Raw genomic sequence first — 23497 nt, forward strand, 5'->3', positions numbered from 1 at the left:
GCCGCCAACAAGGAAATATCCATCCCCAAATGTCAATAGTCTGAAGATCAGAAACCCTGCTCTTAAGACTAAGACTGGGACTTGGCCCTACACCCCCACATAAGAAGACCAGTTACCTTGCTGGAGAGGCCATGTGACAAAGCTGCCCGGAGGTGATGAGGCTGCATGGAGGTGACAAGGCCACACCGAGAAGAGGCCCAGAGACCCCCCAAATGAGGAAGTGAAGCACAGGCACCCCATCATCCCAGCTGAGCTCAGCCCGCAGCTTCCTCGCTAGTGGAATGCCACCCGTGGGCGATCACCAGCAAGACCAGCAGAAGAACTGCCCAGCTGAGCCCAGCCCAGTTCGAGCAAAATTAAAACGTTTTTGTTTGTTTCAGGCTGCTAAGTTTGGAGTGGTTCATCACATATTAGTAGGTAACTAAAACAATAGCATACATTAAAGAAACCCTAGTATCTCATCTAACACCGATTCCTTCTGCCAGGGATGCTGTAGTGTAGCCCCCACATTCCCTGTCCTGGACACAGGATCTCGTCCCCCCAGCTGCTGGTGGTACTGGTGGCTGACAGTTCACCCAGCCCTTTCTCTGGGGCAGCCTGCATCACGTGAGCGGTCCATGTGCAGGAAGAACGTCCCGGTGCCCTTGCCTCTGTGAAGCAGGACAACGAAGAAGGGCCATCTCAGCACGCGAGTCCCCCAGGGCCACCGCGGAGACTGCAGCTGCTAGGCACCTCCCTCTGCCAGATCCAGCTTCCTTCACCACCTCCAGGTCTTAATCTTGAGGAAACCACCCCCAAGGGTCTCCTGCACGGGGAGCTCTGTCAGAAACCCTGCTCTGAAGACTTAGCCTGAGAGTCTGTTTCCCGAGGAACCTGACTTGGAATAGCTTTCATCCTCCCACCGGGAAGTTTTTTGCTTTAAGACCTTCAGGACACAAGGCAGTTTGGCCAAGAGTGCCACCCTTGGGTGCTGAAGCAGGGCACACTCCCTGCTCCATTGCTGGCCTTCAGTCTCTAGGTTTTTGTTGCCTGGACAATGAATAAGCAATAAGCCTTGCCTTGAACCCGAAGAGAAATTCCAAAGCTTAACTGTAACTCTGGGAAACTTACATAGAGCAAAAAAAGAAAAGAAAAGAAAACCGCAGGGAAACATATTAATCTTCAGCAGATATGCAAGAAGTGCAAATGAAATCCACTTTGAGATACCATTTTACACAGACTGAATTAGCAGAAGAAAGTAAAAATAAATTCAAACGCACATTTCTGGTGACATTATGGTGAATATTGGGCCTTCTTAATCTGCCTGCTTGAATATAACACTCAGAGAAAGCAATATAGCCACACGCTGGAAGCTGTAAATAGGCCCTTGCCCTCCGGCCCATTAATAAAGAGGGATCGGAATAAATTTGTTTCAGAGAAGATTTGGGAATTAAGCTCTGGTCTCTTAAATTTCACCAGGCTGCAAACATACATGCAATGTAAATAAATATGTAGTGGATAACAAGAAGCAGGACATATTATTGGAAGATTGCAGTAGGGGCTATATTGTATAAGACAAAGGACCAGCACTGAACAATTTTCAAAGTTTCTCAAAGCTTGGCCTCCTGGCTCCCGACACCCCAATTGCCAGGGGCTTTATTAAAAGGTGCGGTCCGGAGCCTGACCCCCAACTTGAGAAACAGTGTATGTGAGGTGGGCCTGCGTTTTAAGTTAATCCTCCAGGTGTCCTTGGGCCTCTGAGGTATGACCACACTCTACTGAAACTGTTCCTTCCTGCCCTTTTGGGGCACGGCAGTTATGCCATTTGGGGATGGCATTAGAAGGCGTATTATCTTTCTCAAGTTGCTGTAGTTATTTTTTATTATGTTTTCCGAGTTGTCAAGAGAGAAAAATTGGAATTTCCCTGGAGCGCATCTGAGAATAGTCATTTTAATGATGAGTGTCTTAAGAGTCCCCCATTAAGGTGCATAGTTTCTCTCGTGTAGGGGGGCAGGTTAAGTACCACGGGAGAAGAGTCTTGCACTGAGAAAAGGGCATTCTCGTCATTACGAATCTTCCCGGTAATAGATATTTATGATGTATCTAAGAACCTACCGTTACCAACCGCTCCAAACCCCCTTGGGTTCTGCACCACGCACACTTCCGGCTCCAGCCCCGGGAGGCTGGGTGACTCACACGTGGTTGGAGTTCTGTCACTCGGTTGAGGGAAAGCTGTTCTGAGGGCTGAAGCAGAGACGCTGACGCCCTAAGCTTAAAAATACCGTGCCCTGAATCTGCAGAGGGGAACACACCTGTGAGGCAGGAACCCTTCTGAGAAAAACTGGGGAGACAGGTGGGGACATTAGATGGTGACCCTGTCACCCTGCCTTGCCTCGTGCAGCCATTAGCACAACTGGAACAACTCTCATAAAGCTAACAGATATTTCTGTCTCCAGGCATTTCAATGACAACTTAACTAACCATGTGCTAGCCTAGCAGACTTTCTGGTCTTTTAATAATTTTTTTTTCTGGCTCAAAAATGTCTTCAACACTGACTTCTTTATCAGAGAGATATTGGTCAGGGGGATTTTTTTTTTAAAAGGTGAACCTTCAATGCCAGTTTATGCTTACCTATATCCAGCCCAGTTACCGATTAGAAGGCATGAGAGAGAATTAGAATACAGGCACACGTATGCAAGCACACACACACACAGACCCATGTACGAGCCTTAAAAGGGAAAACTCTGAATACGGTGAAGAGATATTGCAAGGGCATCGAAGGCCAATATTGATGCTGCTGGTGTCACATGAGAAAGGCAGGAACCGCCCTCTCGGTCTTGGTCAAGCCTAATCTGGCCTTAGTGTCGGGCCCTGGGCCAAGTCAGCCTTGGGACTTTGAGCTCAGACGAAGGCGTGCAAACCTTGGGGTCAGGAGACGTCTCAGGGACCTGGCTTTTCCGAACAAAAAGACCTGGTGGTTATAAAAGGACATTTTGACTGAGGTTGATTCCTGAGACTGAGATTTCACCAGGGAGACAAGGGGTAAAAGTGGGTGGAAAAGGGGACTCAACTCAGTCACAGCCTTTAGTTTTCTGAAACCTCGCCCTATTTCTATCAGCATTTAAGCAGTGTAAATACGGTGAGTACACTGGTTAGATGTCATACCCCAAATCACAACTTCACTTTTATAGTAAAGTATATATTTGAGTGAAAAACTTGTAATTATTTTCTGAATCCGTGGTAAAGTATGTTTTGCGCTTTAGCCCATGGATCTTATAAGCAAGACCCTGCTACTCATTTGAAACAGAAAAAAAAATTTTCTAATTTTTGGCTGGATGCTTCTGGTTATTTAGCTCTGCATTCATGCATGTACCTATGTCTTCCCCCATTTTTCTAAGAGAATTTAAGGTGACCTATAAAATATAGATTACTATGATACAGTATTTTGAACACATAAAGTTTAGTTGAATGATTTGCATCTGTTAAAACTAGGAGGCTGAGAGGATCATTAATTGATTCTGTTTCTGTGTTTAGTTACATGTTTGAAATACTTTCCCACTAAAAGCAAACACATAAGCAGAATGATTATCTGGACGAGGTAGTATATAAATATGCGTGCGTGTGTGTGTGTATGTGTGTGTGGTGTACATCTCACAGGTGGCAGGCAGAGGGGGTGCTGTTTCATAGGAATCAGCACAGTTTTCAGTCAAGGGTCAGATAGCAAACATTCCCAGTCTGGTGGGACACACAGTGGCCTCTGTCGCGTCCACTCGGCGCTGATGTCGCAGCCTCAGAGTGTGCCTGGACGACGCGATGCGCTGATGAGCAGACGGGTCCCCAGTGATGGTCTGGCTTATGTTTTCCTGAGTTCACGACAGTGCAAAAGTGATATGCATTCAGTAGAAACTGTACCTAGAATGTTGTCGTTTGATCTTTTCCTGGGCCAGCAATCTGCGGTGTGAGATGCTCTGGTGGGGCCCGCGGTGGCAGCTCCCATCAGCCCCGGGATCCTGAGGGCACGGTAAACAGCCGGCGCTCTACAGTGCACCGCACTGCCAGCAGTTCTGGGCATCGTGTGTTCTGAGCACAGTTACGGCAGGCCAGGCTAAGCTCTGATGTTTGGTGGGTTATGTGTATTAAATGCATTTTCAAGTTAACAATATTTTCTTTTTTTTTAATGATTTTTTTAAAGATTTTATTTATTTATTTTTAGAGAGGGAAGGGAGGGAGATAGAGAGAGAGAGAAACATCAATGTGCGGTTGCTGGGGGTCATGGCCTGCAACCCAGGCATGTGCCCTGACTGGGAATCTTTGGTTTGCAGCCCGCGCTCAATCCACTGAGCTACGCCAGCCAGGGCTTTAACAATATTTTCAATGTACGATGGGCTTATCGGGTTGAGGATCACCCATATTTACAAGAAGCAGGCAGCAGGTGGCAGGCAGCAGGCTGGAACTGGCTATTGTTTGCCAGTGTCTGATTCAGAGAGTAGACCAGGTGCTATATTGTTAGAATTGTTTTCACACACACATCATTTCACTAGAGGAGAAGCTGAGACTCAGAGAGGTGAGGTGACTTACCTCAAGACACACAGCAGAGCCAGACAATCCAGATTTCCATGGGGTTCCCTGGAGCCCTGCAGCACAGAGCGGAAGTGCACTCGAAGAGTGGAAGGGGTGCAGGAGAGGCGGGGAGGGGGCAGACGGGCAGAAGAGAGCGACAGTGCCCAGAGTGACCTCTGCTCCGCCCCCACTTCCTCCTGACAACAATCAGGGCTTGCCTGTGATTCGCACACGTTCTCTTGTTTAGTTGGTTAGTTGGTTTGTGATGGTGGATGAAGTTTGGGTCTGCCATCCACTTAGCTCCGTGGCCTTGAAGTGAGTCACTGCCCCTCTCTGGGCTTCATTGGCTTGGTGACTTAGAACAGTGGTCCCCAACCTTTTTGGCACCAAGACTGGTTTTGGGGGGTGGGGAATAGTTTCGGGATGATTCAAGCCCATCACATTCAAGCTCACCTCCCGCTGGGCAGCCCCGGTCCTACCAGGCCCGGGCCGGTACCGGTCTGTGCAGTCTGGAGGTAGGGGAACCCCTGATTTAGAATTCTTATTCCATTCTCCAATTAATATGATCCTTTCTAGGCCATCGTTTTCCCTGTCAGTCTACAATAATTCACAACTTGGCTACCGTCCGCTCAGGCCTTGGGTGCAGAGAGGCTCTGAATGGGTAGCCCCACCCAGGTGTCCCCCAGTGACACATTTCTGTGCTCCCTGGGGCCCAGTCACTTCCTTCAGAGCGTCCCAGGAACCCTGACAAGCTCCTTGCTCCCTGGGCCCAGAGCTGACGACCACAATAAAGGTGCCCGCCTGCTCAGGGAGCTTTCTGTTCTGGCTCTGAACTGCTGAGCCGGGTGTTTTACCAACTCAGAAGTCTGTATTTATCTGTCCCTCTCGAATCGCCACTGTCCACCAAACTCCTTCCCAGTAAGTAAGCGGTTTTCTAACGAACCATGCCCTGGTTTTGGCATTTGCAAGGCAAGTCGAGGGCCTCCTGTGGACTCATTGTGGGTGAGTGTATTATTGCCACTTTCTTGTATATTTTTGCCAAGGGCTCAGACTGTCTTTTCTCCACTCCAGGACTTCCATCCATCTTAGTTAAGTTTTCTTCCTAGAAAATATGGTGTAGTTAACAGAGCACGGATCCTAGAGACCTGGGTTCAAATCCCAGTGGTATCACAACTTTCATGTATGACCTCGGGCAAGTTCCGGAACCTCCCTCTGGCTTCCCAACTGAGCAGTAGAGATGGTAGTCTCTGTCTGATTCTCCCAGACCGTTGTCATGGCTCTGAACTCTGGCTCTACACTGGAGTCACCTGGGAAGTAAAAGCAAAAAAATACCCAGCACTCCAAAGTCACCCCCGTGTGTTGAATCAGATTCCCTGGGGGCGGGGCCCAGCCTCGGGCAGAAGTAAATTCTCTCCAGGTGATTGTAATGAGCAGCCAGGCTTGGGAGCCACAGGTTTTAATTATCTAAATAATATCCTCAGTACGAATGCACTTTTCAAAAGGGCCTTATCAATGTGTGGTACTGTTGTTTTTGTTGTTACTTCTGTTTAGAAGAGAGATACCAAAATTCCATGCTCACAAACCCCCCATGAAATAAAGTGAAGATGGGAATAAAAGGAGGCAGTGTGATATTGCGATTTGTAATGAACACGAACTCGGTCTTTGTCCTGTTTCTGGCTCCTGGTTCCCCAGACCCTTGGTATTTCCTGAGCCACAGTCGTTCTGGGAGCATCTTTTGTTACAGTATTTGGTATCTTGTCCTTTGTTCTTGAAATCACCTGAGAATCATAACTGTGAAATGGGTATATTGTTTTTCATAACAATCTCCTTTCAGGACCTCACCTGAGTTGAGTTAATGAGGTGACTTTTGGAAATCCCCTAGAGTTGGGGGTGGGGCCTTGGGGAGGGAGGGAGATGATTGGCCAACCCCAAGCTGATTGCCAGAGGAGCCAACCATGTGATTGGAGGACCTTTCAGTCCCACCCTCTCCCTCCCTTCCAGGGAGGGGAGAGCGACTGATTTGAGATTAAGTTCAGTCGCCGGTGGCCAATGATTAAATCAATCATGCCTGTGTGATGAAGCCTGTATAAAAGTCTAAGAAGCCTGTCTGGAGAGTTTCTGGTTGGTGAGCTCAGGGAGGTCCAGGGAGGATGGTGGGCTGGGAGGGAGAGGCCCCGGAAGCTCTGGGGCTGTTCCCCACACCTGGCTGTGTGCGTCTCTTCCATCTGGCTGCAGTCTCGTAAGTAAAATATTAGTCTGAGTTGTGTGAGCTGCTCTAGCAAATTAATCAAACCCTAGGAGTGGGTGAGAGGAACCTCCAGGTTGCAGTTGGTTTGTCGGAAGTACCAGGGACAGCCTGGACTTGTGACTGGTGTCTAAACGGGGGAGCCAGTCTGGTGGGACTGAGCCCTTGACCTGCTGGGTTCGATGCTGTCTCCAGGTAGACAGTGTCAGAATTAAGTTCAGTTGTAGGACTGCCAGCTGGTGTCAGAGAATTGCTTGGTGTGTCACCCCCACCCCTCCATGCACACACATCCCGCCCAACACTGAAATTGGTCTCATAATTTTAGGCATCTTATTCTGCAACATATTTTGGTTCTTTGAGTTCATATTTCCCTTAAGATATGTAACCTTTCTAGGTTAAAATCAAGATCAGGCATTTTAACCACCCCATAGCTCATGGGGTTGGATGCAATGTGTGGCCCATTTGTTTGACCCTGTGGAAATGCAAAGGGCTGAAGTTGGTGGCCCCATTTTTTTTAAGTGGAGCAATTAGAGCTTGGGGAGGCAAATCTCTTCCAGGAAGTTTCCATACCTGGGAGGTGGGCATGATGGGAGCAAACATCATGGGCTCTTTGCTTTAGATCTTAGCTGCTTCCTGATCCTCCCATATAAAGCTTAAAGCTCTCTTATTTCAAATTGCAGATGACAAGCCTGTCACATCGAGATGGCAGCAATATCACATCCTCTTATGTGCTGTCAACTCTCTAAGACACTTCCGTGTCTTCTGTATTTTAGGGACTCACCGTGTGGAAGTTGCAAGCTCTGGTGGCTACTGCAGGGCCGTCCTGGTTTCCGAGGTAGGCGGGGTTTCGGAGTTCTGGGGGCATCTCCCAGGGAAGGAATGCTGTAACCACGTAGTGTGCGCGTTCACAGGTCATTCCGTTACTACCCTGCACCGTGCCGAGGGGGAGGCGGTGGCACGGTCCATGGCTGCTCAATACCCCACTAGGGGAAACATCAATTTACAAAGAAAAATGAGGGGAGAGTGCTAGAAACATTCCAATACCATGCCCACTTCGGGAAAAGACATCTGCTGGTGCAGTTACTGGTGGAGAGGAGAGGTGGCAAAAAGCAGCTCCCTCCCGCCGCTGCCTCGTGGGATGGTACCCAATGACTGGGAGAGAACTCGGTCATCAGTGTGCTCCAGAAATCCGGGTATCGCTGCCCGGGAAAGTGGGCGGCTGTTGGGTGGGCCGTCCTGACATGTCACATCGATTCTGTCCGCCCTTGAACTACAGGGACTCAGATTGGGAGGCTTGACACAGGTGGGGTGGTCTGCTTGTTTCCAGAATGATTAATCAGTTTGCTCTGGCTGCTCCTTGGGAAGGGTCTGCCGGTGGGGTTGCCCATCGCCCCCCAGCTCCAGCCCTTGTCCCAACCCTCCCTGGGTCCATAGCTCTAACACTACCCTAGCCTTAGGCTTGAATGAACCCCAATCTTAAATGTGATAAAAACACAAAACACGTAGCGTGACGGCTGGCACATTTTCATGACTACGTTCATTTTTTCACCTTTAGCAACAGCCACTATTTCATCCCAACCCTATCAGGATTAAATGTCATTAATCCTTTCTTCGGATTTAATTAAAAGTATCACTTCCATTTGCTGAAGGCCTAGAGTATCCCGTGCCAGACTATCTCCCCCGTCTATCAATTAACCTCTCTATAGATTTATAGATAATCCATAAATCTCAAAAAAAATCAATTTCTCCATTAACTTCTTGTCTAGCTTTTGTCATCTGCCTACCTATAATCGCATCTAGGGTTTCCAGTGTCGGCACTGTTGACATTTGGGGCTGACATATTCTCGGGGGTGTGTCCTGTGCGTGGTACAGTGTATAGCGGAACCCTGAGCCTGTGTGCATTAGATTTTGGTAGCAGCCCCGGCCCGGGTTGTGGCAGTCAAAAATGTCTCCAAACAATGCCAACTATCTCCCCTGGGGGGTCGGGGAGGATGACAAAAATCAATCTAATCTGTCATCTGCTTACTCATCTTTACTGCTGCTCTTGGGGAGGCACAGCGTAAGCATAACTATTCCCATCTCACAAAGGAAGAAATTGAGGGTGAGAAATTAGGCGACCTACGCAAGGCTGTGAAAGTAGGAAGTGATGGAGCTGGGTTACAAAACTAGATTTGCCTTATTTATTCATTTTTTTTAAAAAACCCATGTTCTTTCTATGAGACCAAGTTCTTTTAAATGAAATGTAATGCTACACATTTTATCCTTATTAATGCCATTATTCTCCACTTAAAATTAATTCTGACTCTGAAGCCAGAACATGTCTTTCAGCCAAAACATGTGTGAGTGTCCCTGTCGCCCAAACCTCTGTTCTCATCCTGCCCTCGGCTCAGGGTGCAACCCTATTTCCAGCCCCATTACTTAATCATCTGATTGCTTTGTAAATCCTGCTTTTTATCACCCCAGACGATGAGGGCGTGACCTAGGAGAGAGCCCTCCATAGCCAGCTCCACCAGCAGGAGAGGTGCATAAGGTCCCCAAAGGCAGGGACCTGTTGTTCCATTCTGAAGAAAACGAAATGGTTCCTCTGCTGATCACTGAGTGTGCACGTGCAAGCCCCGGTGTGCCAGAGCCCCCTGGAACTGGGAGATTTAGAGATTCCAATAATAGAAATCTCCTATTTGCACTTTCCAGTGCCAAGCTAGGGCTTATGGATGCACCTTCTGGAAAACCGAGCAAGTGGAAAACGGGGTTTCCAAACCAATCCTTCGACCTCAGAGCCTGGCGTCTGGGCTCGGCTTTTTCTCAGTACTTTTCGCTGCTGCCCCAGTACTCCGGTGCCTGCTGGAGGGTGGGCTGGCGGCTTCCGGCTCCCCGTGCGGCATTCAAACAGGGAGAGACGTTGTTTCGTAGCAATTAACAGTGACGCTTGGAAGAGATGGCAACACGCTGAAAAAAAAATTAATTGAAAATTTAACCTTCAAATAAAAATACTCAGACCTCAGGCCTCTACTTGCAAGCCTCTTGCGCTGTCTGCACAGCCTGCTGCATTATTTAAGGGTTTTCTACACCATTTCTGACTACTACGGCAGTGTTATTTTCCAGTCCAGTCTCCCTAATAAATATATGTGTCAAATATCCGCTCTCTCCCCTGCATGCAAAGACGGTGAATTCCCCTTGTCTGCAAGTGCTAACTGGTTATGTAACGAGATTAACAGCTCTGTCTTTTTTTCCTTTGCAGCTTCTAGAGAAGAAAAGCCAGCAGGCTCCCAGACAAAGTTAAAAAAGGTACCTTCTTTAATTTTGCATATTGGGAGCTGCGATGGGTTGCTAATGTTTGTTTTATTTTCATCTGTCAAAAGCGATGCCAAAATACGTCGTGTTTGCCTTGAGTGGGTTCAATTAATCCTCCGCTGGAAACGGTTCTGTCATTTTGTGTTTGGTTAAGGTCCCGATTCCATCGCTTGCTCGCAAACCGGGGGCTGGTCTCTGCCAAGGGCGGCCAGGGCGCGCGTCGTGTGGCTTTCTGGGATATATCCTCGTGGCAAAGACAAAGGGGAAAGGTGGGGCAGTGCCCTTACAGGAATGTGGACTTGGAACCAGCCCTGTGCTGCCTTGGGGACATACAGGGGTGTCCTGGGCCCGATCCTGCTGGCCCGTTTGTCCCCAGAAGAGCTGAAAGAACCAGCTAAGGAACCACTGGGACAGTGGCTTCGTGGGGTCCCAGTGTGGGGCCGACCCCCAAAAGCCCGGCCTCCGTGTAAGGCAAATGATGGTGTATTACGCTGCTAGGGCTGCCTTCTCAAAATACCGTTGATGGGGAGGCTCAGAGAGCAGAAATGCGTTTTCTCAAGGCTCCGGAGGCCGGGAAGTCCGAGTCCTCGTGTCAGGGGGCTGGTTTCTTCGGGGACCTCTCTCCTCGGCCTGTCGATGGTCCTCCTCTGCCTGGGTCCTCGCAGGGTCTTCCTTCGGGGTCTGGGTCTCGTCTGCGTCACTTCTTACGAGGACGCCTGGTGTGCTGGCTGAGGGCCCACCTTGATGACCTCATTTTAACTCAGTGACCTTCTGAAGACCCTGTGCCCACATACAGTCACACTCGGAGGTACTTTTAGTTAGCACTTCAGTATATGAGTTTTAGAGGGACACAATTCAGCCCACGGCAGACGGTAACCAGAAAGGAAATACAATAAAAGTATGATGAAGTAAGAAGGGAAAGATCTTGGGCCAAAAACTATAAGTAGCCTCTTTCTCTCTCTCTCTTTTCTCTCTTTCCCTCCTTTCTCTCTCCCTTCTTTCTCTGTCTCTCCTTTCCTTCCTCTCCTCTCCTTAGTTCTTTTTGCTTCTCCTCTTTCTTTGTGAATAAAATCTCTCCACCATTTCTATCAAGTCAGCATATTTTACGGAATGCATGCTTTTGAATCGCTGTGTCCTGAGTTCACATCCTAAACCTGACTTCTGAGCTGCACGACCACGGGCAAGTTGTTTGAGTTTTCTGAGTCTTTGGTTCTTCATCCTTAAGATGGGGTTAGCAGCAGCCACCCCAGCTGACTTTGTTGATAAGGACAATAAGGTCCTGTACATAAAAGCCTGTGGTTTTATGTTTTCCCTCGAGTGCAAGGAATAGGGGGTGGTTGTCAATAGAGAATTTAAAAATAATAACACTGACTTTTTAAACAATGTTAGTACCGAGGGCTCCCACGGCCAGCCCACCAACCCTTGTATGGCCTTGCATGGGACGGGAGAGTACATCTCTTTTTCCCTCTGTTGCATATTAAATGCATCTCTCCCCCCCCCACCCCTCTTCCTCCCCCCTCTCTCTCCCTCTCTCTCTCTCACACACACACTCATGTTCTCACATCGGTATCTTGAATTCACAGGACAGCTTAACCAAAGGTATTTCACATGACTACACATTTTATATTCATGTTACTTAGAAACTGCCAAACCTCATGGCTAAATTATATATGATAGAGGAGAGCCATCATTTACCGATGTTTGGAGAAGAGGAGGCCTAGTGGTCTCCGGTTAGAGCCTTCCTCTTCTTTCCCAGCACCCTCAACTTCTCCAGTCAGCTCCCAGGACTGGGCTGTGGCAGAGAAATCAAAATATACAACTGACCACAGGGGTCACAACCTTAGCAGCCGACCACAGGAGATGTGTGTGCGGCTGGGCCCGTAGTGTTTATTATTCCATACTCCTTTCTGAAGTGGTACCCATCCCCCCACCCCCGGGCATCTGTATATAAAGTACCTACTTTTATTATAGTTACTGTTTGTAAGTGGCTATTTTATATAAACAGAAGAACAGAGGGTTGGTGAATTGTGCTAAAAACACAACAAAAGCTTCTGCTGAAAAGCAACTCTGAATGGTACATTTCCTTTTTCAATGGGAGATATTTTATCTTCACACAACATCAAAAAGTGTAAACCCTTGCCATGAATCATCGAACTTTTCCAGGGAATCTTCCACATTGGGGTTTTACTTCTTCAGTCGAAATCTCCAACAATGGGGGAAATGGATGGTGTTGTGCACATTGCATGGTGCGTGGTGCAGATATTAGAATGATGTCTGTGATGGCCATGTAATGAAGGGGAGATGTTTGATCATACCACGTTAAGTGAAAAAAAAAGAAGCAAGATGTTATATTATAGAATATAGATTAAAATGTTTAACACCACCAAAAAGAAAACACTTCTAAGTATGTCTGATAATCCTTAAAACCTAGCACAGGGGCACAGTCATGCATCTGGAAAGAGCCCTTTCCTGCGAGGTGGGGGGCAGGCCTTTTCTCTGCTCGGTGCATGCCGGTATCAGAGTCTCAGACTCCTAGCCCCTTAGTCCGGCCTGAGCAGGTTTTCTGTGATTCACTGGACAGGTTGCATGGAACCTGAGGGTGAAGGGTGCGATCAAGTTTAGGACTTATCAATGGCAATCAAAAGGTGGGTGAGCCTGGTTGAACTCAGTCTGAAATGAAAACTTTATAGAAATATTTAGACCGTTGGCCTCCCCATAGTCCATGTAACCTTTGAATACTACAAAGCTAGAGCCTTTAAAAAGTGTTCCAATTTCTTCTTATTACACCTGGTGGAATGCCTAGCTCTACTCACCAAGCGCATCGTCTGTTCTTGCTCAGATGGTCCACTTTCGCCATCCTAACTCTCCCTTCCCACACTGTTCCAGGCACGCGGGTCTGCCCCAAGTGAACACATTCGTGGGTCAGGCCCGTGATCACCAGTTAGAGAGTCTTCTAGGTTTCTCTTAGTAGATGCTCAGTTTGTAGACACGAATAACAAGAATATTTATTATAAAGTCATGTTTAAGGGCCTTCTGTGTTTCCCCCAACAAGCGTCACCAGAGGTGGCTGCTTCTCTGGTTTGCTCTGACTTCTGTCGCCCACCCCCAACCCCCCAGCCAGAATTTCTGTTTGACTGTCGTGGGCTGTGGTGTGTAGAGTGGTTTTGGGGAGCAGCAAATATTTTTCAAAATGGGAATCTACAGATAGTAAAAGGCACGTCTCAGCTGCAGGACTAAAGATTGCACGCCTCTTCCGAAATTCCACCATTCGACCCTCCCGCACGAGTGGGGCTGGTGGATCAGTTCACACCCACGTTCACCGGGGCTCCACGCCGAATGGGCAGGCCTGGAGGGACACGTGGGGAGACATTGCTGGTGATTGCCTTGCAGTCTTGGACGATGGGAATATTTCTTCCCTTTTCCATATGTCCTTTAATGACATTGATAAGAAAGCTGTTTTTCTTTTAAAAAAAAAACCATAATGATGCTACTTTTTATTTTTATTTTATTTTTTTCTTTTCGCATCAGATGATGAGTTGCAATCATTTTTGTCAGACTTTGGTCACCAACCAGTGTCGTCATCTGCATGATGCTGCTGCTTTTTAATATGCACACTGAACCTCTTGACATGTGTGAGCTAATTCTGTTAATGTCAACATTTTTATCATCACACAGGAGAAATCGAAATACTGACATTTATAAAGAGGACTAACAAAGTTTCCATTAAAATCATTACCATATTCTAGATGCTGATAGAAATAACTTTCTAACTTAAAAATTAAAAAACCATATTTGTAAACCAGTATAAATCGAATAAATACAGAAAGTCATTATGGAGGATATTGCCCGTGATATGAAAACCTATGAGTCCAGTTAAATCCATCCCAACCTTTATTTAATCGCTCACTCAGTCAACCTTATATACGGGCTAGGTCACGGCATTCGCTGGGGAGCCAAGTACATAGTACCTGTCCTTAGAGAGCCCGTAGTTTAGGTGACTTTCCTGTCTGAATAAGCATGGCCTGGGATTAACAGATACTAAATTACAAGTGAGTGGAGAAAAAGAAAAACAATGCAGTATGTGCCAGAACTATATTTTGCGTGCACGACAGCAAGTAGGATGAAAGTGTATTCTCTACTCGGTCCAGTGCACACACACGCTGTCACACTGTCTCTGCCTGGCTCAGAGACCCAAAGGTGATTCCAGTGATAAAAGTAGCCATTTATTTAAAACATTTGGTCTGGAAAGACACAGCTGACTCTCCTACATTGTGCTCTGTCCCTCCAATGTCTGCTTAAAGGAAATCCAAACTTGCAATGAGGTGGACAGGGCTACCGTAGAGACAGGAGAGCCCCCGGCAGCAGCGTGTACAACAAGGACACTGCCCGTGTTTGACGGAGTTAATGGTTCGAAGTGTCAGAGAACCGACCCCATGGATGAGGAGATGATGTCACCGTGGTCCCTTCAGGACCTGAATGGAAGAAGACTTGTTGCGGGCTATCAGTTCTGTGTGCTATCACTCAAGAACTTTTATAAAAAAATAATGGTCAGTGTGGGTGGGTGGGAAATGCTGCAGAACCAAGCAAAAATAACGTCAGCCTGAAACTGATTTTATGTGTAAGTTGGGTGCAGAGTGTTTGCTAAGATACAGAGAGTTGGGACCCTGAGTGCTATGTGGAAGCCATTTAGAAAATAACAGCATCGCAGGCTGAACGTATGCAGCTGAGTGAAACAGAGCAGGCTGCGAGGAAGCCCACACTCAGCCACAGGAGGTGAGCTGCTGACTGCCCACAGCTGAGACTGCAAATGATCGGAGAGTCAAATCAAAGCCGAATGAAATAAACTTGAAAACATGGTCCCCAGATGGGTCCCTCCTTCCCTTTCTCCCTTCCTTCCTTCCTCCCTCCCTCCCTCCATCCCTCCCTCCCTCCCTCCCTCCCTTCCTCCCTTCCTTCCTCCCTTCCTACATTTATTGAGCATCCAGTATGTGTCAGAGGAATACAAAGAAAAAGATGAGAAAGGAGGAAGAATGGATATAATACACATAAATTTTACATATCTGAAGATTAAAAGAGAGCAATTAAAAGAAACAATCATCAAGGGTATAATTACATACAGTTTTCTGAAGCTGAAAGGATCTAAATATGGAGACCAAAAATCCCCACTGTATTATAAGAAGAGATAATGAAGAAAACCCAGATTTGTGCCTGGAAGAGCATAACAAATGCCAGAAAATGGAACAGCTCGTATAGTGTTTTCAGGGGAAAGTGACCCAAGGATGTTATAACCAGCCAAATGGTTGTTCATGGGCAAAGGTAACAAACAAACAACCATCCCACACACATAAGGCTAAAAATATACACAAACACAAAACAAAAATACATGTTGAAAACTTTCAAAATATGTTCTCCATAAACTCTGATTTGAGGGGGAAAACCCTGAGTATGATCTGTAAACAACTGAGAATTAACTTGAAATTAGGGACTCCAGAATGAGGAATGAAAGTATTAAAAGAGTGATTGTGAAAAAATAATATAAACTCAAAAACGGAATATCCTTCCAATTTGAATGCAAATTCTCATGTAATTCTCAAAAGAGATGGTTCTCAATTATACAGTACTAATCTAATAGACAATGGATTTCGAAAGGGGACGTGAAAAACAAATACGCTAAATTGCTCATCTTACAAAAGGGTGAGCATCGACACTGTATCTTGCGATCAGATAAAAAGCGATTCACATATGTATAAGTACATCAAGGCAAAATTTTAAAAAGTTTGGCTTCCTTTCTGGGGGAAAAAAACCCAAAAACCAAAATGTAGACCAAGAAAAAAAAGTAGTTAGGAGAGGAAATGGTAGAGCAGTATAAAAAGCTGCTATAAAACAAGAGAGCGGAGTCAGTCAGTAATAAAGTTAACTAACTTTTGTCTTACAGACACTGCATGCCCACACAGCCGTCTGCACTTTACCTGCACTCCATTGCCTCATTGCATTCTGTTTTACAGAGCAGTAGACTGAGGCAGAGGTGTTTTAACTACTCAGCGCAGATGTCTTGGCACGCAGTAACTGGTCATGCGGGAGTCACGTGCTGACTGGGCTCCCGCACGGCCCGTGGCTGTGCAGACGGCCCGAGCCCTTGTCTCCACCGGCCTTGGACAGAGGGCATGCTCCCTCGAGCCTGTGGTGTGCCTTCCTCCGGTGCTCCGCAGTTTTGTCCCCCTTCCGATACGACCCTGTCATGGCTTCACTGTCGGGCTGCAAGCACTGGAGAAGGTGGCAGCGGGACAAAACATACACCAGGTCCTTGATCGGCAACAGCGTTGTTGTGAACACCGAGATCTTACCTAGAAGTGACATCTTATTTACCCCTCTCATTTCACCTGTGTTCTCAGAGTGCGGAACTGGCTCCCTGGCCTGGAGGAGAGATGCTCAACCTGGGTGCCCTGAGAATTTTTAAAATGTGCAATATCTGACTCTTTAGTCAGGGGCACTGACCTGTTTTCCCTTAGATTGTCCAAAAAAAAAAAAAGAAAGAAAAAGACGACAACGAACACAATAATAGCTGTCTGGTGTGAGTGAATCTAAATTATACCTCTTTTGCTTTGTCAGATTGGCAAAAAGTACATTTTTGGTGTGCTGCAAAATTTTAGTAATTAGCTACGTGTGCTTAAAATGAGCTGTAAGAGGTTGAAACTGCTGGCGCGTGCTTGCTTCACCAAGGCCCCCCAGCCCACGGCCAGTGGGGAGGGAAAGGAAGCGAAGGGCGGGCAGTTCGCAGCTCTGCCTGCCAAGGGCCACCACCGGACAGGGGTGCCGGGGCTGCGGAGGAATGGTTTCTGTTGGCAATGTTTTTTAGATCATTTTAAAAGATTCTGTATAATTAACAAGATTTTCCAACAATCGAGAAGGCCAAACTTCTCGTGGTGTGTCCACCAGTAAATTTTCAGCGGTGCTACTTAACACAAGACAAAAAGAGAGTGAACATTTTGGTTAAAAATGTTATCAAGGACATGCAAAAACAAAGAAAGCAGGGCTGATGGTGTTAGTTTCCAGCAAACTTCGTTCCAGGCCACATAACATTAAAGGGGACAAAAGGTGTCATTTTGCAGTCCCCAGTACGGACACAGTGGTCATGGGAAGTTGTTTGCCAAAGAGCATAGTGTCAGAATACGTAAGCTAAAAATGTTAGGAATTAAACGGGGAATTTGCACAAACGTGTTCGTTTGGGGAAGCAATACACACCTCTCTTGCCCTTGGCAGAAAACATAGACAAGTACACAGACAAATTTAAATAAAATCATTAATAAAATGATATTAAATAAAATAAATAGGTTTTTAAAGGTTCTGTGGAAAATTTTAACATTTTTAAAAATTCTAAGCCACAATGCTAAGCATAATAAATTTCTTTAAGCAAGTATTTTATTGGACATAAATTCGGCTCCCCAAATTTTATGTCAGGTAAATACAAATTAAGAATAAATAAAAACAAATCATGAAAATTAAAATTTCTCTCTAAATAATTTTGAGGAGTAATGGGATCTCAGTCACTCATTATTTAGAAATGAAATTAAGGTGAAAATATTTATTTTAAAAGCATGTTATCCTGCCAAAGCTTTACTCTAAAGTAAATTCATAATTCATAATGGTAAATCAATTCCTTATTCAATAAGAGGTTCTAAAGTGAACCAGTCAGTCTCTAAGATGTTAGACTTAGAACTCAAAAGTAGCCTAGGGGAGCTAGGTAAATGCAGATCATGAAGGTAAGAAGAGAAATAAATTGAAATAGAAAATCATTAGAAAATGGACAAAGAAATAAATTATTTCAGAAAATGGTGTCTAGCTTTTCAATTGTTTTCTATCTTGCTCCCCCTTCCTGCCTGCCCCATCTACCAAAAGTAAATAAAATAACATCAACTAGGTTAACTTCTGACGATCTCCTTAAAAAAAAACAAAGAATTACTGTTCACTCTTAAGGAAAATAGAGACTGGATAATTTCAAATGTGGAGGTTTAAAAATAAGAAAATACAATTACAAGGTACAACTCTAGGTTAATCCTTTGATGAAATTGATTATTTAGGGAGGAAATAAGAGTAAGTGAAGTTGGCTTAAAGAATTAAAAAAACACTAATTAATTGCACAGAGAAGTGACTGGAGAAGAAATAATGGTGCGCCGTTCAACGTGAGAGGCAGTGTCACCCATGCGTCTCCTCACCCTGCTGGAGACCGGAGAGTTCCCGGGATTCACAGATTCCTCTGTGGCACAGGCAGAATATGATATCTATGCATCTAGGTTATTCATACCACAGATGATATATATATTCAAAATACAAAAATCTATACATCTAAGTTACTAATACTACAGGCTATGTATACATGTATATACATATATTAGTAAAATATGTTCCATGATGCAAAGAGAAAAATAGCACAACAGCATGCATGTAAAAGAGGGTGGGCCACATGTTGCTGAGTTTATGGAATAGACTGAGAAGCACTTTCTCGGAAAAACCAAACAGCTCTAAGTACTCAAATCTCTCAAGTCCTCTTGCCCCGTCTCCTTTTCTTTCCTGCGTGTGTATTCCTACACACACACACACACACACACACCCATATTTCCTGTATTTTGCCATGTATGATGTTCACCTTTTTGCCTAAATTTGTGAGGGAAAAATAAGGATGTGCATTATATATATGGGTAGTACTAATTCCATATTTATATAAATGTTTTTAATTTTTATTTATGTTTATGCATTAAAAGTATAACTCTAGAAGGTAATAATGGTATCTGTATGCAAAGTAATACCCTGGAAAATGATAATAGGTTTTGTTTCTAAATATAGGTAAATAATTGAATTAAGAAATTAAAATGAAAGATTTTTGTTTGCTACAAATTTGGGCCAAAAACATGGGTGCACATTATACACAGCAGAATACAGCACATTTTCTAATCTTCTATGCACTAGAAAAGTAACCAAGCAATTTTATTAGAAGTATAAGAAAAATAACTGCCAGTAGTTGTTGCATTTTAAAAATAGGGCTACATGAGGCTGTGAAGAATTCTTCGGGTCAATCAAAAGACACATGATCATTATTTTAACTCCTCAGGTTTCTTTCCTGGGTTTTCCACCGTGGCAGTTGTCCTCCTGGTCCATGGTTTCACCTACCATGGTTTCAGTTACCTGTGGTTCACTGCCGTCCAAAAAATATGAAATGGAAAATTCCAGAAATAAGCAGTTCCTAAGTTTCGCATTGTGTGCCATTTTGATTGGCTGATGAACTCTCCCGCTGTTCCGCACGGGGCGTGACTCATCTCCTTGTTTCGTGCGTCCATGTCGTGTGTGCTCCTCTCCCGTTGGTCACTCAGTAGCCTTCCTGGTCATCAGATCGACTGCCCAGTGTCCTGGTGCTCGGGTTCCAATGACCCTTGTTTTACTCCATCACGGCCCCGAAGCACAAGAACAGTGATGCTGGCTGTTCGGATATGCTGAAGAGAAGCAAAAGTATACATGTATACAGGAAATGACATAGAATATATATACATAGGGTTTGCTACTCTCTGTGGTTTCAGGCATCCGCTGGGAGACTTGGAATCCCATGGATGAGGGGAAACCACTGTGTTCATTCTCAGTCTACATGTGAGACTGATACAGTTCAGTTATTTAGGTGTTTCTGTATGTAGTCATCTCCATGAGCATTTATTGAGACACACATGTGCACGCAGCCTTGGAGGTATCTGTGGAATGCCAATGGGCTAAGTTCCTCCGAGTTCTTATGGAAACCTTCCCAAGGATGGGGTGACTTGTTGTAACAGACCTACAAACTGTTGTCTCAGTTGTAGGAATGGCTGGAAGGACAAGCACTGAGGATTCCCACAGGATGTTTCTGTAAGATTCTTGGCAGCTGGGGTGACCCCTACCACACCCCTCTGGCCCTATTGGTTCTTGAATTCCAGGGAAAAGTGGGTGTGGACCTTCTTCTAGGCTTCCCTTCCTAAAGCCAAACGCAGCTTCAGGGGTGCCAATGGCGAGATATCTCTCTTCAGTTGTTTCTGCGCCTTGAAATTTAGTTGATGTGGTCACAGTGCAGGGAGGGGTGGGACGGCCCCTGCATGGGAGTGTCTGTCGCCACAGGGAAACCACCGCCTCCAGCCAGGTTGCTTAGCTCTGTGTGCACGGGGGGCTTCCCAACTTCATGCTTCAGTCGTTTCCCTCTCTAAAGCTGCACAAGCAGGCTGCGAATCCGCTTGTTGGGCCATCAGTCAGCTTGCCCTCTGACAGCTGAAGGACTGGGAGATTCCTCTGTGGGCCTTTTTCTGTAATTTCCATCCAGATATGGGAGGGTTCTAAAATTTAAACAAAATCAGCTGAACAGTTGGCTTGCAGGAGGGGCTGAATTTGTTGTGGGAGCCACGTACTTGAGCTTCCTTTTTTTTTTTTTTAAACACATTCCTTTTAAAAAAAATATTTATTTTATTTTTTAGATCAGGGGGCCTGTCTGAAAATAAAAAGGGAGAATAAATAAAAATTTAGGAGGGAGGGAGAAGGAGCGGGAGGAGACAGCGCGCCCCAGGAAACTCTGCAGGGAGGGAGTCGGAGGCTTCCGTGCCTTGGCCTCCTTCTCTCGCGTTGCCTGCAGGGGCTCACCCTGGCCAGGTGCAAAGAGAAGCCAGAAGGCAGGTGAGTCCCTTCATGCAGTCCAAACAGGTCAGCCCTCCAGGACAAGGGCAGGAGAGAGGAGGGCGAGGGTGAACTTGAGGGTGCACAGCTGGAAAGTGGAGGTGTGTAGAAGTCCTACCTGCCAGCGTCGTCACACCTGTCCATCCCGGGGACCGTCCATATGAAAGGCAAGAGGTGAGAACTGAGTTCCGTTTGCTGCTCTGCCCATCGGACAAATGAAGAGGAACGAGAGTTAGCCTCAACGCCGTGCTGCCTCCCGTGGGAGAAGAAAGACACCGATTTCCCGCTGAAAGCTCTCTCCTGACGCACACCATTCCGTGGACTAACAGATGGCTCAGACGCAGGAACTCACAGAAGCACATTTTGCAGAGCCATCGGTAGCACGTGCCCCTGACTGGGCTGCAAGAGTAACAGCGACTTCTGAAACCCCAACTGGTCATGGTGCACACACCAGCCCATTTGGGGCTCTCCTCCGTCATCTGGGTTTAGTGGAGGCTGTTTCTGAATGGAAGCAATCTGTCTCTCTCATGTCTGGAAGGGTGGTTATTAACGAGGGGAAACTGTCTCCAACAGTAGGTCAGTTAATTACTGCATTTTAAAGCAGCTTCTTGAAAAACAGCAATTAATTTCACTGCATTGCTGGGTATTTCTTCTCTAAACCCTATCCATTTGAAATCACTGTTATTATGGGCAGATACGGAGACTTGATTATTTCTGAGAGCTTTACAGGAGATCATATTCCGTTTTCTTTTTTGTAATGAATGCAAGGGTAGAATTAGGTTTTAATTATTGCTGGCACCTTTTCACTATTGGAAATAGACTTAAAAAGACAGCAAATGGGAAGAATTCACACTGAAAGGGGATATGATAACTACTCAGAACGACTATTTATCCAAACACGTGAAGTGAAAATACTATCTGATAAGAAAAAAAAGAAAATTACGCTCCAAACACAGCACAGGGTATTTCTGGTTACTTGTTAATATTCTTTGCACTTTCCCGGTCTAATGGGTTAGGACTTCTGAGGGCTTTTTCACGGAGTCAGAATAATCAGAGGGACTATTTTCCCCCGTTCCTTAACCTTTTATCTCAGCTTCAGCTGCATTATCTTTCACTAGGGTGGACCCTGCTGCCCTCCTATTTGGTTTCCCAAGAAGCTATAGACAACCGGACTGGCTTTCGTCCAAAGGGCAGTGAGGGATAATTTTTCTTTGCCGTGTATCACCTGGCTGTGGCAACTGGCCGACTCTGGGTCTAGAGACTAAACATAAGTTGGGCATTGCACACTGACCTCGCCAGACCTCCCTGAGGATGTCTGATTTCGAGCAGTTCTCAAAGATACAGACCAAGGTTTCTCAACCTCGGCACTTCTAACTTTTGGGTCTGGGTAATTCTTTACTGTGAGGGGCTGTCGTGGACGTCTGGTGGCCTGTGCACCCCCTGGATGCCACTGGCACCCCTCTCCCCTCAGTTGTGGCAATCAGTAATGTCTCTAGACATTCATGACTGTCCCCTGGGGGCCAAAATCATCCCAAATTGAGAACCACTGGTATAAACATGTCTAGTTATGATTAGAGAGATGGATGATTGATAGACTATAGATAAGTATACATGGACACACGCGTATGTATATAGTTTTTTTTAAATTTATTTATTTTTAGAGAAGGAAGGGAGGGAGAAAGAGTGAGAGAAAAACATCAGTGTGCGGTTGCTGGGGGCCATGGCCTGCAACCCAGGCATGTGCCCTGACTGGGAATCGAACCTGCGATGCTTTGGTTCGCAGCCCGTGCTCAATCCACTGAGCTACGCCAGGCCAGGGCTGTATACATAGTTTAGTAACATGGAGGTTGTAGTCTTTGGAAAGACTTTGGGTATTAGAGTTTTCCAGAGAAACCAAACCAATGGGAGAGAAAGAGAGATTGATTGGTGACAGAAACTGATCACGTGGTTATAGAGGCTGAGAACCTCCGTACCTGGCATCTGCAAGCTGGGGAAACGGGTGAGCCGAGCCAGCGGAGCGATTCGGCCTGAGGGCCTGAGAGCCAGAGGCACTGATGTCTGAGGGCGGGGGCAGGTGGGCGTCCCAGCTCAGCAAAAAGGGCCATACCACCCCTCCTCCATCTTTCTGTTCCATTCAGGCCCTCCCTGGATTGGAGGAGGCCCCCCCGCATCTGGGAGCACGGTCTTCTTTACTCAGACTGACGCGCTAATCTCTTTGGGAAACACCGCACAGGCACACCCAGAAGTAATCTTTTCCCAGCTGTCTGAACATCCCTTGGTCCAGTTGAGTTGACACATGGAATCAACCGTCACAACCTAGTGACATGTCTGCTGGCACACCTGGGTTTCATCCAAAACAGCCTCTGGGCTACTTCCTCAGCTCTCGAGCCTAGCAGCTTGAGAGTGAAGGACAGGTGATCGAACGCTCGCAAAGTGCTTGCCACTGAGCGCGGTATACAGTCGGAAGGCTCTGTCCTCCGCACATGCAGAAGCAGTTAGTGCTGAATAGGCAGGCAGGCAGACCGGTGGCTGCCCTGGAAACAGAAGTCACTCCATTCATTGGCACGCTCCTGGCCTCTTTGCCCCGTGTCAGCTGGAAGACATGTCTCCCCTTGTTTCAGGCCGTATGCTAGTGTGCCATTGCACTTAAAGTGCTTTTCCTTACGAAGCCAGCACGTAAGCAATGTGCAAACGCACTCCCATCACACCACCTCCAGTGCCACCAGGGACGCTACAGGGTTCCTG

At 46.2% G+C, this 23497-nt stretch overlaps 1 long non-coding RNA gene and 1 other non-coding gene across 2 annotated transcripts in view; one reads left to right on the top strand and one right to left on the bottom strand.

The window, feature by feature from the left end:
• The first annotated feature begins 6544 nt into the window (after positions 1-6544).
• LOC123806152 overlaps positions 6545-23497 on the top strand; it is a 169253-nt gene continuing 152300 nt past the window's right edge. The window contains exons 1-3 of the long non-coding RNA XR_006783429.1: positions 6545-6664; positions 7558-7619; positions 10023-10069. This is a non-coding gene — a long non-coding RNA (uncharacterized LOC123806152). The remainder of the gene's footprint in view (positions 6665-7557; positions 7620-10022; positions 10070-23497) is intronic.
• LOC123806222 lies at positions 13597-13661 on the bottom strand. The gene has a single exon (XR_006783455.1). It is a non-coding gene; the product is annotated as a small nucleolar RNA Z17 (small nucleolar RNA).

This window comes from Phyllostomus hastatus, unplaced genomic scaffold (assembly GCF_019186645.2).
Source record: "Phyllostomus hastatus isolate PE091 unplaced genomic scaffold, TTU_PhHast_1.1 phas_scaffold_345, whole genome shotgun sequence".
Taxonomy (NCBI): Eukaryota; Metazoa; Chordata; class Mammalia; order Chiroptera; family Phyllostomidae; genus Phyllostomus; species Phyllostomus hastatus.